The 14,841-nt window shown below is 52.8% G+C and overlaps 1 protein-coding gene across 2 annotated transcripts in view; it reads left to right on the forward strand.

The window, feature by feature from the left end:
* TSPAN18 (tetraspanin 18) overlaps window positions 1-14,841 on the forward strand; it is a 207,653-nt gene that overhangs the window by 134,918 nt on the left and 57,894 nt on the right. For both annotated transcript variants that reach the window (XM_055546937.1, XM_055546938.1), the window contains one exon: window positions 3,905-4,045. The gene's annotated coding sequence lies outside the window, so the exon portion shown is untranslated. The remainder of the gene's footprint in view (window positions 1-3,904; window positions 4,046-14,841) is intronic.

Genomic DNA, 14,841 nt, shown 5'->3' on the forward strand with positions numbered 1-14,841 from the left:
GCAGGAAGGGGCCCCTCCTTCTTCTGAACTGAAAGCAAAGTAATGAGCCCCCCAAAGCCACTTTGTAGTATGGAGACCTGGGCATGGTCACTCTTCCCTATAACGGGAGCTCTTTTTAAAGCAGAGTTGGTACCTCACCTAGCAACCCCAGAGTCCCAGTACACAGCAGGTGCTCCATTAGTGCTCCTGTACCTGGAGGTCTCCAGGAAATAGAACGCCTTGCGTCTTCTCATTCAGGGCCAGCCCAGTGCAAACTTGGTGAGTTTGTCCAAGTTCTATCAGCTTCCAGCAGCTCTGCTTCCGTCTGTTCCTGCACGCTTCCTTCTGTCTGCTCAGTCATTCCTTCTTGGTCAGTGACTTGAACATGCAACCATGAAACCTCTCTCCACCCGCCGAAACGTCCCCATCTTGGGCCGCAGTTACTCAGCTTACTGCTGCATGAAGAGCCCTCTGGTTTCTGACAAGTGAAATCCTGCCATGACCTTAATGGCGAATCATGGTGAAGAACAGTAGACACAGAGGGGCCGAGCACTACTCCGTATCCAAGCCTGAAGACCCTCTGCTTAATGGATGGGGAGACTGAGGCCCAGGGGAGGAGCAGGGGGACTTAACATAAAGGCCTTGGCTGGATTCCCAGTCATTGTTATCTCGGGAACTCTCTACTACTTCCTGGGTTGCCTTGACCACCACAGCCCTCTCTGTGGGCACGGAACCTTATGGTTTGCAAGCCTTTTCCCTTAGGTGGTCATCTTAGCAGCTCAGTGAGGGGATCCCTGAGGCTCAGAGAGGTGGGCTGCAGCTGCGATCACACAGCCAGTGGCTAGTGGCTGGAGTCCAGGTCTACTGGTCAAGGGTGCAAGGTGCCAGTCACCTGCTGGCTTCCCCGCTCGCTGGCAGCAGCCCCAGATGTCTACCAGGCTCTGTCTGCAGGATCTGTCCCCGGCTGGGGCAGGCAACTCCAGGGACCATGGAGGAGACTGAGTCAAGAAAGAGGCCAAGGGCAGGACATGCCACCCTCCTGGGCAGCAGTCAGGGGAGCATGGGATCCGGGGATAAGTGATGCCGGCCAGGTCACAAGGCGGGACCTGGGAGCACAGGCTCAACTCGTAGCCAGCAGAGCAGGGCTTCAGGGGCCACCGTGGGGTGGCCCGGGCCCTCTGCCTGCCCACTCCCCAGCCCTGATGGCCACTCGGCCATGTCCTCTCCATTTGGCATTTCTGGGCCCCGGCTTCGGGCAGCAACTTCATTCAGCAGTGACCCACCCACATTTACAATGTCCACACGTTCACACACGCAACTCCCCCACTCCTTGCATGTGTTATATGACACAAAGGCTCCGGAATTTCTCTAGTGCTCCCTCTATTTTAAACAGTCTAGACAGCAGCATCCCACAGCAGTCAAGAGCTTCTGCTCTTAAATCAGCTCTGAAGTTCAAATGCAATTGGTGCTGTGACTCTGCTCATTATTTAACCTCTCTGAGCCTCAGTTTCTCATCAATAAATTGGGAAAGCTAGCAATGTTAGGATTAAAGGGGAACATGTGTGGAAGGCACTGACCACAGGACTCTTCCATCTCATTTTCCAGCCACCTCATGGGCAGCTTTGGCTCCGAGTCCTTCCCCCACCGCTGGGTCTCCCCATGCCTTCACTCACCTGGACACCCTGCCCACAGTGCCCTGCCCTCATATGCGCGCGCACACACACACACACACACACACACACCCCTGCCCTCTCCTCCAGGAAGCCTTAATGTGCCTGCTGGTGCCATCAGGGCCAGCATCATAAGGGCATTAGAGAAGGAGGAGCCTCGGGCTTCCACGGTGCTCCAGGGTCTGAGACTCTGAACTTCCACTGTAGGGGGCACGGGTTTGATCCCTGGTCAAGGAATTAAGATTCCGCAAGCATGCAGCACAGCCAAAAAAAAAAAAGAGAGAGAGAGAGAAGGAAACTCACATTGGCATCTCTGCCTGTGAGTTGCTTGAGGTGGGGTGAGTGGTGGTGGTTAGAGCTGACTTGGAGAGATTGTTGGGACTGGTGGTGAGTCTGACACCCCCTTTCACAACTAGAGAAGCTAAGAACCCCACGAAGGAGAGGATGTGCCTGAGTGCTCAGGGCAAGTAAGCTCCGTGTTGGGGCTGGAACCCAGAACTCCTGCCTGTGGATCCAAGGGGTCCAATGCTGCCACCTCCTCCTGGGAGAGAGGATGCCCCCCACCCCCCACGGCCATGTTAATTGCGGGGGTGGTCTACTTCTCTCATCAGGTTTTAGGGAGCGTGGGCTGGGATGGAAATGAGAGGGTGGAGGTTGAGTGTCCCGCCTATGAGCTTCTTCATCAGCTGGGGGAGGAGGTGGAGGCCCAGAGAGGCCGAGACACATCCATCATCCAGATGGGGATTGAAGCAGGGGCCACAAGCGGCCATAGTGAACCTGGAAAAAGCCACAGCTGCAGAGAGGCTGCCAGAAGGGTCTCCACGGTCACCTCTTTCCTGCAGCCATTCATTTAGCTCTTCATCATACCCTTATTGGGAAAAGCTGGGAGCGCCACCCCTCCTGGGGAATTCGCCCCCCACCCTGCAGCCCGCCCCAGTTCTCATGTGCCGTCTGGTGACATTAGCTCACCAGCTTGCCCGTGCTGATGACATTTGCATTTTGCTGGCTGGTGAAATGTGGGCTGGGGTGTGGGGAGCCCGTGGGTAGGTGGGGAGTTGCAGCCAGCAGGGAGAGGCAGGTACACTGTGCTCAGGCCCCACGCTGGGCTGTGAAGGGGGAGACGGGGATGGACAGTGGGAGCTGAGCACACGAATCACTGGCAACATCGAGAGATTTTTTGTCTAAAGACTTGCCAAAGGCGCAAGGCACCTCCCAAGTCCAATGCTCCGACTCTCACAGACCCCGCTCTGGGTCGCCTCCCTAGCTTTTTGGAGTGATGGCTATGAGCCAGATGCTCTGCCATGGCCCCACAGACTTAGGAGAGTCGTTTTCACTCCCTGCAATCCTTCAAGAGAGATGCTACTTGTTTTCTCGTTCTGCAGACTAGGAGGCTGATGCTCTGAGAGGACGCCTGCTTCCCCCAGGGTCTCTCACTCCTGGAAAGAGGCTGCCCCGACATGTGACGGAGGTCCATTGGCCTGCAAGCCCATGCTCCCAGCCACCGTGAGCACTACCTCCCATAGCTTGTCCAGGCTTGGACGCAGCCAGACAACCACTCTTCGTTCAGGCCTGTGAGCAGCATTCATTTGTCAGGCCAGGAGCAGAGCCCACGCTGCTCCAGAGGGTACCCGTCTGACAACCACAAAGGAGGGCATGGCCCGGGAGAGAGCACCCAGCCATGGGTTAGGTGAAACCTGTGGTTTCGGCTTCACTCTGCCACCAACTTGCTCTGTGACTTTGGGCAAGTCACTGCCCTTCTCTGGGTGGGGGGGTCTCTTTATCGGTAAAACGAGGCCATTGGTGTAGCTGGATGGAGCATCCGAGGAGTGTATTTTCACACAAGGAAAAAAATTCTATCCTCCAATGCGCGTGAACTCTCAGTTTCCTCCCACTCACTCAGACATATAAAATGATGTTTCACATCAAAGCAAATTGGGAGACATTTATCAAGCCTCCTGCTCTGCAAAGGGCGCCGTGCTAGACACAGTGGGCGTGACGCTTGCATATTTCTATTCAGGACGTACACACACAGGCGTATGCATATCTTTGTGTCTTGGAATTGTTTGCAGGCAAGTTCAGCTGGGACCTAGAGGGTGACTCCCCAATCCTGAGGCCCAGGCCCAGGCTCCCGCCCACCAGCCACGCTTCGCACTCTCTCCTCAGGACCTGGAGTGCATTTTAAACAGACCTTGGGCAGTGGGAGCTGATGGGGTCCCCCACTAGCAATCGTGACCAGTTCTGCTTGTCTCTCATAGGTGGGCATCTCCTTGACAGCCGGGGCTTGCAGGGACCAGACCTTCCGACACTGTCAACAAAGCAACGTGAACCCTTTGCATTTGAACTCCTAAAAGCGTGGGCACAATCTTTTTCCAGACTTCTCAACACCGGCTACCCAGGTAAGGGAGCTTGGGGTGTTTAGCAGCTTCTGCTGGTTTTGTTGCTGGTAACAGCAGCCATCGGAGGACACCCTAATCATTCTTTATCACTGTGTCGTGTTGTATTCCCTTCATTAGCAGGAGAGCCCAGTGGTTAAGGCTTTAAAGTCGAACAGAGTTGGGTTCCAATCCTGAATCACCAGTTACTGGCTGTGTGACTTTGGGCAGGTTTCTCAACCTTTCTATGACTCTGCTTCCTCCTCAGTCAAATGAGAAAGCAACAGCACCCCTCTCTCGGGTTCGTGGTGAAGATAAAATGAAATAATATATGAAAAGCCCTTAGAACAGGACATGTAGTAAGCTTAGAATGCAGTAAGCATTAGCTGTTCCTAACAGCGTCACTGTACTTGTAACAATCTGTAATTAACTCATCCTCATGTTGAGTCCTTGTCTGTCTCCTACAATAGAAGATGGACTCCAGGGGACAGGGGTTTGTCTGTCTCATTCCTAGTTGAACCCCCAGATCCCAGCAGAGTAAGAAAGTGAAAATGAAGTCACTCAGTCGTGTCCAACTCTTTGCGACCTCATGGACTGTAGCCTTCCAGGCTCCTCCATCCATGGGATTTCCCAGGCAAGAGTACTGGAGTGGGTTGCCATTTCCTTCTCCAGGGGATCTTCTCAACCCAGGGATCGAACCCAGGTCTCCTGCACTGTAGGCAGACGCTTTACCGCCTGATTCATCAGAGTAAACTGGCTGTTATTTGCTGAATGAATGAATGAGTGAGTGAAGCTGTTTTACCTATATTATGCAGAATCCTCAGGACAATTCTTGACGGTCCTTGCATTTATAAGGATAATCGCTTGGTTGTATGTGATAAAAAAGGCAAACTAAAGTTACTTAAGCAAGAGACAGGTTGATTTTTCTCTAAGGAAATTTCTAAGCTAAAGGGATCCTTTGACACAAAAACATTAGGGACCCGAGTTCCTTTTGTCCTGTGGCTGTACCCATTGCTTGTCTACATGACCCACGATGGCCCGTGACAGTCTCTCCATTCTGGTCGGCAAGAAGGAAGAGATCAGGAAAGGAGATGAGGGTGCGCGCATCACTTCCTCCCAGGCCCCATTGGCCGGAATGGAGTCCTGTGGCACAGTTAGCTGCAAGACAGGCTGGGGGTTAGAGTCTTTATTCTGGGGGATTATCCGTCCAATTAGAATTCTATTAAAAGGAAAGGAGGGGCAATGGCTACTGAGGGGCCTCTGCCCTGCCAGAGGAGATGGCCCCTTCTCACCCTCCACGCCTTCTCCCTCGCCCCCAGAAACCGGTGGTCCCTTTACTGCCTCCGTTGTGCCGTTTCCAGAACATCGTATAATGGAATCACATGGTAGGCACCGTTCTCAGACTGGCTTCTTTCACTTTGCAATATGCATGCCTCCATGGCTTTTCATGATGTGATGGCTCATTCATTTTTATCACTAAGTAATATTCCACAGAAGGCACCACAATTTGTTCATCCATTCATCTGTTGAAAGAAATTTTGGTTATTACCATTTTGGGGTGATTATGAATAAAGCTACTATAAACATTCAAGCTCAGGTTTCTGTGTGGACATAACTTTTCAATCAGTTGGGTGGATATGTAGGAGCATGATTGCCGAATTATTTGGTAAGAGTGTATCTAGCTGTTTAAGGAACTGCCAAGCTGTCTCCAAAGTGGCTGCTTCACTTTGCATCCCCACCAGCAGCGAGTGAGAGCTCCTTTTGTGCCATCTCATCACCACCAGCTGGTGCTGTCTGTTTTGTAGATGTTTGTCCTTCTGTCAGGGATGTAGTGCTGTGATCCCCACTTAAAGCTGAGGATCCTGCGACAGAGAGAGCAGCTTGCCCAAGACGATACAGCAGGTAAAAGATCGAGGAGCAGTCCCCACTGCTTGACAATGAGCCCAGTCATTCCCCACTGCCTCTGCCTTCACAGATCTCTTTAAGGCACAGACCAAAGCCGCGGGGTGACTCCTCCCACCCCGAGCTCAGGGGGGCCTTCATTCACTGTGTGGTGTCTGTTTCTTGCAGCAGAACTGAAGTTCAGTGAACAGAACAAGGAGGGATGGGGGCGGAGTGAATGGATCTGAGTCCGGTTGGAGGGGTCTCACTCGATCAGCCAAACGAGACCCCTAGGTGGGGCAGCGGACACAGGGTGGTGAGGTAGGGTGGGGGTGATGAGTGAAGTTTTAGTTTCTCAGTCATGTCCGACTCCTTGCAACTCCATGGACTAGAGCCCACCCAGGCTCCTCTGTCCATGGAACTCTCCAGACAAGAATACTGGAGTGGGTTGCCATTTCCTTCTCCAGGGGACCTTTCCGACCCAGAGATTGAATCTGGGTGCCTTGCGTTATCAGACAGATTCTTTACTGTCTGAACCACCAGGGAAGCCAGGCAAAGCCTGAACTGAGGTCAGATGCTGCATCATTTGGGAGCCAACACTCATTTCAAACCTGATAAAGCCAGAAGATACGCAACGTATTCATTTTTTGTTTGTTTTGTTTTCCAATATCGTGACAATCTGGGGCCTGTTTATTGGTGTCCAAGGTTCAAGAGATGCCCAGGTCTGTGCCTTCTGCTTCCTTCCTTGTGGGATTAAGTCCCTAGTAAACACTCCCCACGTGGCATAGGGCAGCAGCCAGCAGCTCCAGGCTGACATCCTGTTCATGGCAAACCCAATGAAAGGAGCGCTTCTATTTCCCAGGAGTGAATTAGAGCCCAGGTTGGAGGGATCTCACTAGATCGGCCAAAACACAACCCTAGGTGGGGCCACACAGCTGGGAACGCTGGGGTACGGGTAAGCCCCACAGGCTACTGGCCTGTGCCTGGTCCTTGGGTCTGAGGGGAAGGCTAGAGCTGCTGCCCAGGTGAGAAGAACCAGTGACGAGCCAGAAGTGAAGGTCGGCTGCAGGGAATACGGAAAGTCCCAGAGTTGAAGCTTATTGGCTGGTCTTGGGTCACATGACCACCTCTGACCAATCACTGAAGGAGAGAATGTGCTCATTGAGCAGACTAGGCCAGTGTTGAGTGGTCTGTGTTTGGAGGTGTGTGTGTGTGTGTTGTGAGAGGAAGGATTCAGCCTCAAAGTGTGAGAGGGCTTGTACCCCAAAGGGGAAACCCGGGTGCTATTTTCAGAAGATGGAAGAAGGGATGCTGAGCAGATACAGCAACAGGTGCTCCCTACTGGTGCCGTGGCAGGGGGTGGGGGCTGGTTTGTCCTAAATGGACCCTTCCTGTGGCTTACAGCACCCAGGTAGCTTCTCTCTGACAGATGCATTCAGTTTCAGTGGATCTGGTATCTGAAAGCCACACACACACACACACACACACTCTGCAGGCAGCCCTTCACTTTCCAAAAGCATAGTCCAGAAAGCAAGGGCGTCCTAAATTGAGTCCTTGTGTTCCCTAGTAACCACCACACTATTTCAGCTACCACTTGAAAGTGAAAGTCACTCAGTCGTATCTGACTCTTTGCGACCCCGTGAACTATATACAGTCCATGGAATTCTCCAGGCCAGAATACTGGAGTGGGTAGCCTTTCCCTTCTCCAGGGCATCTTCCCAACCCAGGGATAGACCCAGGTCTCCCGCATTGCAGGTGGATTCTTGACCAGCTGAGTTACAACAGCTACCACTTACCTGGAGGCTTTGGGTTGCCCTTCCCTTGCTGGGAGGGCCTTTTGCTTTCCCTCATTGCTGGGGAAAGTTTCTTGAGCTACTTTAGCATTTGCGTGTGTGAGTGCTAAGTTGCTTCCGTCGTGTCTGACTTTGTGTGACCCTATGGACTGTAGCCCGCCAGGCTCCAGTGTCCATGGGATTCTCCAGCCAGAATATTGGACTGGGTTGCCGTGCCCTCCTCCAGAGGATCTTCCCAACCCAGGGATCGAACCCGCATCTCCTGCATTGCAGGCAGATCTTTATGGCTGAGCCACCAGGAAGCCCACTTCAGCATTTATTTGCCCTAAATGGCCTACCAGAAGACCTGGCCTATGACAACCCAGAGAGGGCCCACAGCCCTCCCCTCAGCCACCTCCTTCCTGGGGCCTCTCGGAGGGATGGGAGAGGAGAGGAGGAGGTCACTGGTTGAGCTGGAGGGGCCCCAGGAGTCCCTGGGTTTGCAGGCCAGCCTCATAGCCCCAGCTGACGTCCACTGTGGAAGCTCTGTTATGCATTTACGGTACGGTGTTTGATTTCATTTGAAAAAAGACTGCTCTGCAGAAAAAAAGATGGAAAACCACAGTGTTTGATGCTGCCTCCCAGGCAACTGTGGCCAAGTGCTTTTTAAGATCTGCCCTTTGTTGATTTCGGTCAACCACAAACCTCCTGGCCCTGTACCCGTCTCTCTCTCTCTCTCTCTCTCTCTCTCTCTCTCTCTCTCTCCATCTCTCTCCCCTGTGAATTCTGCAGCTCTGACTCACTGCACAGACCAACTCAGCGTTCAGCACCACCCTGCCTTATATGGGATGCTCACTGCTCTTGGGTCAATATGTATTAATTCATTTCTACAGCCGCTGTCTTTTGAGCTCCTACTGGGTTCCAGACACTGTTTATTTGCTGGGAATTAAGCGTGGGCAAGGTCAAAAGGTTCCTGCCCTCAAGGATCCCTCCGATCTCCTCTGTGAGATCCACTGAGGGCAGGATCTTTCCTCTGGGTTTTATGCCCCCAACCCCTCATATAGTGTCTCATTCAATGCCAAACTGTAGTTGGACTTGGCGGATGCTTGTCACAATTATTTTCCACATTATTTTTTAAAGCCCCCACTTATGACTGATGCTGCAGAGACACTGGAATGATTTGGTCTTCACCCTCTAGGACTGAGAGTTTAAGATGAAGCTGGTGATGGGCCCTTAAGAGGAAGGAAGGTTAGAGATCTGTATACAAACACAGTCAGGGGTGTGCCCAAGTCAAGGGTAGGCCAACCTCTCCACTCCCGGCCAGCGCTAGGGGCCCTGCTCCGAGCCACCTGGTTATAAGGGAGATAGACATGAAAGTAAGTCCTGTCATTTGAGGTGGAGAATGGGAGAGTCTGGAGCAGAAATATGAAGGAAGGCTAGGAGGTTCAAAGACCAGTTCAAGTGGACTCTGCTAGGTGGTGATAGCGGTTGGGAAATCAGGGGAAAGCAGTGTATTTGATCTGCTTTGAAAACTGGGTAGGACATGGGACAGGCGAAGATGCTGAGGGGGAGGGCTTTCTAGGAGGAAGAACAGTGAGAGCTGAAGCCTGGAGGCAGGAGCTCTGGAGCTGGGAAGACTGTGCCGGGTAGGGAGTGAGATGAAGGCACTCAGCTTCTTCTGTGCAGTCCTCCAGGCTTGGCTGCACAAGGCTGCCTTAAACCACGGGCTGGGTTTGGAGCTAAGTGGCTCTTCTGTTTTCTCCTTTTCCCTCCCATGCCCAGGAGGAAGTGTTTTGGAGGGGCCCTTTAGAAGAGACAGTGCTGCACACCAACCAAGAATAATTAATCTTCCCATCTCAAGGTTCTTTGCAGAACTTCGAAACCATAATCAGGGACCATGTTGCAAGCAGCCGGCCTAGTGGCCGCTGAAGGTAGGGGCACTCTCGAGTTCTTGGCCCAGCTGTGCTACTGAGGACCTCAGCCTCCCTGCACTGTAGTTTGTGCTTTGTAACATGAGGGGTGAGGCCCCTTCCAGCTTTAAACTTTTATTCTGAGTCAGACCTGGGTGCAGACCCCAACTCTGCTACTGGCACAGGCTTGTCCCTCTGAGCCTCAGTTTTCTCATCTACAAATTGGGGCTAATAGTACTCTGCTTCTCACAGGACTGATGTGAAGATGCAATGAAATAGCTAAGTGAGATAATGTGCTTGATAGCACACCTGCCGGAGCTCAGTACTTTATGACGTAGCGCTGATGCTGTTGGTGTTAACATTATTTATATTTTCAGTTTTATAACTCTGTGGGAGGACACCTCAACAGACTCTTTGTATAGGTGCCTGAAAGGCAGCCTATGTCCATGTCCCCAAAAATCGGGTGATGGGGTCAAGAGTCACACCGCTCCTATCTCCAAATGGGGACATAGCTGCCTTCCTCAAAATCACATTCATTCATTCATCCATCAAACCTGCCGTGTTCCCGGGTCTCTGAGAGGCACGTGGGATCCTGTTGATCTTGTTGAATGGGGCACCCACGCTGCCTGCTCTCAGCAGCTCAGACTGTGCTTGGGGCAGTCTCTGCCCTCCAGCTGGCCCAGTGGATACCACTGGACAGAGGAGCTCATGGCAGCATAAGTGCACTCAAGTCTGCAAGTTGGAACGTGGGGAGAAATCCCATCCTGCTCCCTGCAGTTCCTGGAGCTTTGCATAACCCCTTCCTTTCCGTCTCGGGGCTGATGGATGAAATGCCACAGAATCCGCCACATCTAGCTGGTCTGGTGTATGCATGGACTGGATTGCCAAGACCAAGCTTGGCATTACGCACAGGAAGGCATTTGGGAGAGAAAGGCCGGCAGTGGGCCTGGGTTATAGGGCTGTGTTTTCCTCTCACTGCCTGTAATGCTTGTTTGGGTCCCGGATTGCAGGGTTCGGGGTCCTTCTGGAGGACACAAAGCTGGCAAGTTGGAGGGCACTAAGGGCTCCTGTCTGCCTTGCGCTCACCCGATCCTCTCCTGGTAGCTGAGGGCATCTCACACTCTCCGGTCCCCAGCGTCTAGCACAGAGCCAGGCATGCCAGGCTTCAGTAAGGGGTTGGGGAATGGCTGGACAGATGGGTGGATCTCAGTGGGTTCACTGTCTCACACTCTTTCCTCGCCTTGGCCCAAATTTCCCAGGTGATGTGGTGATACCAGATCCTGGGTTTGTTTTTCTTTGACAATTTGACTTGGGTTCCTGTGCAAAACCAGTGGTTTTCAAGTAGTGGAGTAAACACCAAACAAATGGCTTTGGGGCCTGTCAGTTTTTCAGCTTCAGTTGCAGGAGGCGGCGTGGTGTGTACCCTGATCTAAGGACGAAACCTGAGGTCTATCAGACCTTACATCTGTCTGTCAGACACGCGAGAGTTCAGACCCCCGCTCCAAGGGAGGGTAATCTTGGGCATGTTATTTAGCCTGAATCAAATTCTGTTTCTCATCTAGAAAATGATAATACTAATAGCTTCCAACTCGCAGTGCTGTGATGAGCATTAGATTAAATAATGGGTGTTACAGCGTGGAGTAGCGCTCTGGGCTCATGGTAGACGCGCAAGAGAGGATGATGATGTATTTAATGACCCCTTAAGCTATTGTGGCATAGACTTCTCCCTTCTGAACACATTTTTGCAGAGTGCTTTGCATTTTTAAGACAAAAATTATTTTTGCAGGTTATTGTTATAGAAGTAATACATGCTTCTTAAAAATTCAAGTGAAAGGATTTGAATATAAAAGCCAGTACCCCCCACCCACTCTCTGCCACCTTCCAGCTCTTTCCCTCCCCTTCCCCAGCAATATTATCTTAGAATGCGGAGCTTGGCAAGCCTGGGAAGGCTTTTCTTCTGCCTTAAGGGCAGATAGACAGTCAGAAGGGGGCAGTGGACCGTTGGCCGTTGCATCAAATGGCCATCAGGGCCCAAAGTGCTGCGGTCAGTGCCAGTGGTCCTGTTGGAGCCAGGGCAGCCTGCGTGTCCTTGGCTCCAGTTTGCTCTGAGCCTTGAGGGTCTCCAGTGTTGTGTCCTGGAGTCCTGGGGGGGTAGCCTGAGGGGTCACATTCCTACCAAGCTTGAGGTGGGAGGCTCATAGACACAGTCTGGCCATGTGGCCAGGCCCTCTTTTGTCACCGTGCCCCAGGGCTCGGTCCAGCCCAAGCTTCCCTGTTCCTAGCAAGACAATTGCGCGTTCCTGTCCACCTTCTGACAGTCTGCTCTTCCCTGTGTGTGTTCTCTGCTGCCTTCCAGAGGATTCTGATGCAAGATCAAGTTTGAGAACAGTGGGCCGGCAGCCAGGCTCTAACACACTGTGGTGCACTCACACTTAGAGGGGTGAAGGAGCCCACGCTGGGGAAGGGGGAGGTCTTGGGGAAGGCTTGGATTATGAATGACTTAAAGGTGGACAAAGACATCTGTGTGTGACTTAGGGGAGGGGAGTGGATTCCTGGCAGAAGGATCAGCCCATGCAAAGTCCCTGGGGCGTGATAGAGCCCCAGCATTCAAGGAGCTACGAGGGGTGCTGCTGGGCGTGGGGGAGGGGAGGGCACCATCAATAGGCGTCTTGTGCTCTGAGTCTGGGCTTTTCCCCAGGAGTGCCGGGGAGCCATGGAAGGGTTTATGCAGAGGAAGGATGGTGGGGAAGATGGATGGTAGCGTGGGGCTCCTGGATCATAGTAGGGGGTGGGCTGTCTTCTGGAGGGCATGGCTGAGCCTGCAGCAGATGAAGAGAAGGAGCCAGCATGGGGCTGGGCTGCCCTGAATCATGGAGGAGCCTGACCCCATTGCTGGAACATTCTCTCAGGAGAGTACGAGAGCCCAGGTAACCATCTTTGGCCCTGCCTGACTTAAGACATTGAAAAGCTGCTGTAACTGTCTTGTACTGCAATTAGTCTCTGCGTTCATGCCTTCCATCCCCAGAGTCTCCAGTCACTGTTTCTGGGGTGAAAGTGAAAGTGAACGTCGCTCAGTTTCGTCCAGCTCTTTGCAACCCCATGTGCTATACAGTCCATGGAATTCTCCAGGCTGCAATACTGGAGCGGGTAGCCTTTCTTTCCTCCAAGGGATCTTCCCAACCCAGGGATCAAACCCAGGTCTCCCACATTGCAGGCAGATTCTTCACCAGCTGAGCCACAAGGGAAGCCCAAGAATACTGGAGTGGGTAGCCTATCCCTTCTCCAGGGGATCTTCCCGACCCAGGAATCGAACCTACATTGCAGGTAGATTCCTTAACAATGGAGCAGAAAAGACTAAAGTGCCTTCTGTACATCTGGGATCTAGGTCCAGAGGGAGGCACCAAGACAGGGAAGAGCAAACGGAGATCCCCTCTGAGGATGGAGCAGGGTAGAGGCTGGGGAGGCGAGAGGGCCCCGGAGTGGATGACGGTGTGCGTCCGGAGGGCCCCTGGCCTTCCCAACCTCAGTGCTGGCTTGGGGAGCCCCCTGAAGAGGAGGAGGCAGAGGAAGCCCCCAGCCCAGCCCCCTCCTCTGAGGCCCAGCCCCCTTTGCTGTCTTCCAGGGCCAGGCCGGCACTTGAAAGGGAGCCGGGGCCTCTCCCAGGCCTGGGGCTCTTGATTGGGAAGAGGCCTCTGCTGAGCTCATCCCATGGTGAGTCCAGAGCTGGGAGGATGCGGAGTCCTCAGGGAGGCCAGATCCGAGTGCCCCTGCAGGTCACAGGTGGGGCAGGTATGAAACAGGTCTCTGGCTAGAGGACCAGACAGGGCCCTTTTGCCTGGCTGGGCAGCAGCTTTGGGATGGCAGCCCTTGCTCTTTCTGCCCTCACTCCCAGGGCTAGTTTATGATGAAGTGCAGTTGCCTGGAGCCCAGTGATGCTCCCGGTCCAGCCAGTGTATTCAAGTATCATGTTAGTCCCAAACAGCAATCAGCTGTGGTGTGCGGCAGGAGCTCAGAGGAGCTATGGTTCCAGCTGAGGACATACCAGCCAGGCCCTGCCCTCTACATCCCCTCCCTCAGGGGTTCAGAAATGGCTCAGGCTTTTCTACTTTCCTCTCAGTTTTAACTCTCAAGGAAAATGACCAGCATGGATTTGTGGACTCGCAAGCTAAGTGGACTAGGAGGGCTTCCAAGGTCATCTGTTTAGACTTCTTGAGATTAAGCCTCTGCTTACATACCTCTAGTGATGGGGAGCTCACTAATAACCAAGAATCCACTTTCATTCAGATTGCTCTGAAAGTTATTCTCCTGCTTGACGTAGACCTTGGGTCCAAATCTTACTTCTGCCACTTCCTGTGCAGTCTCAGGCAAGTGACGTAGCTTCCATAGCTCTGGTTTTCTTTCATGTTAGATGGGTCTGATAAATATTGCTGTGTAGTTCCTCAGTTGTGTCCAACTCTTTTGCAACCCCATGGACTATAGCCCACCAAGCTCCTCTGTCCAGGGGATTTCCCAGACAAGCATACTGGAGTGGGTTGCCATTTCCTTCTCCAGGGGATCTTCCCAACCCAGAGATTGAACCTGTGTCTCCTGCATTGGCAGGTGGATTCTTTACCACTGAGTGACCTGGGAAGCCAAGGTTTGATAAATACTGACTTCTCATTTATATTTAAACTAGACAGCTTTACAACCATGAGCAAGTCATATCTGTCCACAGTGCATAGGTCTGGTGTCCAGATAAGACTTTGCTGTGGGTCTGCAGGTCCCCAGCCAGTCACATCACCAGGATGAATGCCCACCCTCCCCAGCACATAGTAGGTGCTCAGCAGATAGTGGGTTGTGTCTTCTCCTCCCTCACGTGGACCCAGCAGTGGCTTAAGACAGGCCAGGCCAAGTCCTTGGCTTTTATCTTAACTCAGAGATCCAGAACCACAAGATGCTCTGAGCTGCCACACATCACTGGCCTCTGAAGCCTTCCGGGAGGCCAGTCTCCTACAGGACTCAGCATTCCTCACCCTTCTGCAGAACCCCACCTCCTCACATCGCCTGAGGTTCTCTGCAGGCTTTTAATGAGGTTGGCCAGTGGGCCTGTTCCATTTCCTCGCATCTTACCCAGCGAAAGATAACAAGGAAGTACCCAGGCAAAGCCCCAGGTGGAGGAGACGGGAGGTGACCTCAGGCCTCTGACCTCTGACCTCAACCTGCTCCCACCATGCTTCCTGTGGGGCGTGGACATCACCCTCCACCATACCACTGGTTC

The sequence above is a fragment of the Bubalus kerabau genome, chromosome 15 (assembly GCF_029407905.1).
Source record: "Bubalus kerabau isolate K-KA32 ecotype Philippines breed swamp buffalo chromosome 15, PCC_UOA_SB_1v2, whole genome shotgun sequence".
Taxonomy (NCBI): domain Eukaryota; kingdom Metazoa; phylum Chordata; class Mammalia; order Artiodactyla; family Bovidae; genus Bubalus; species Bubalus kerabau.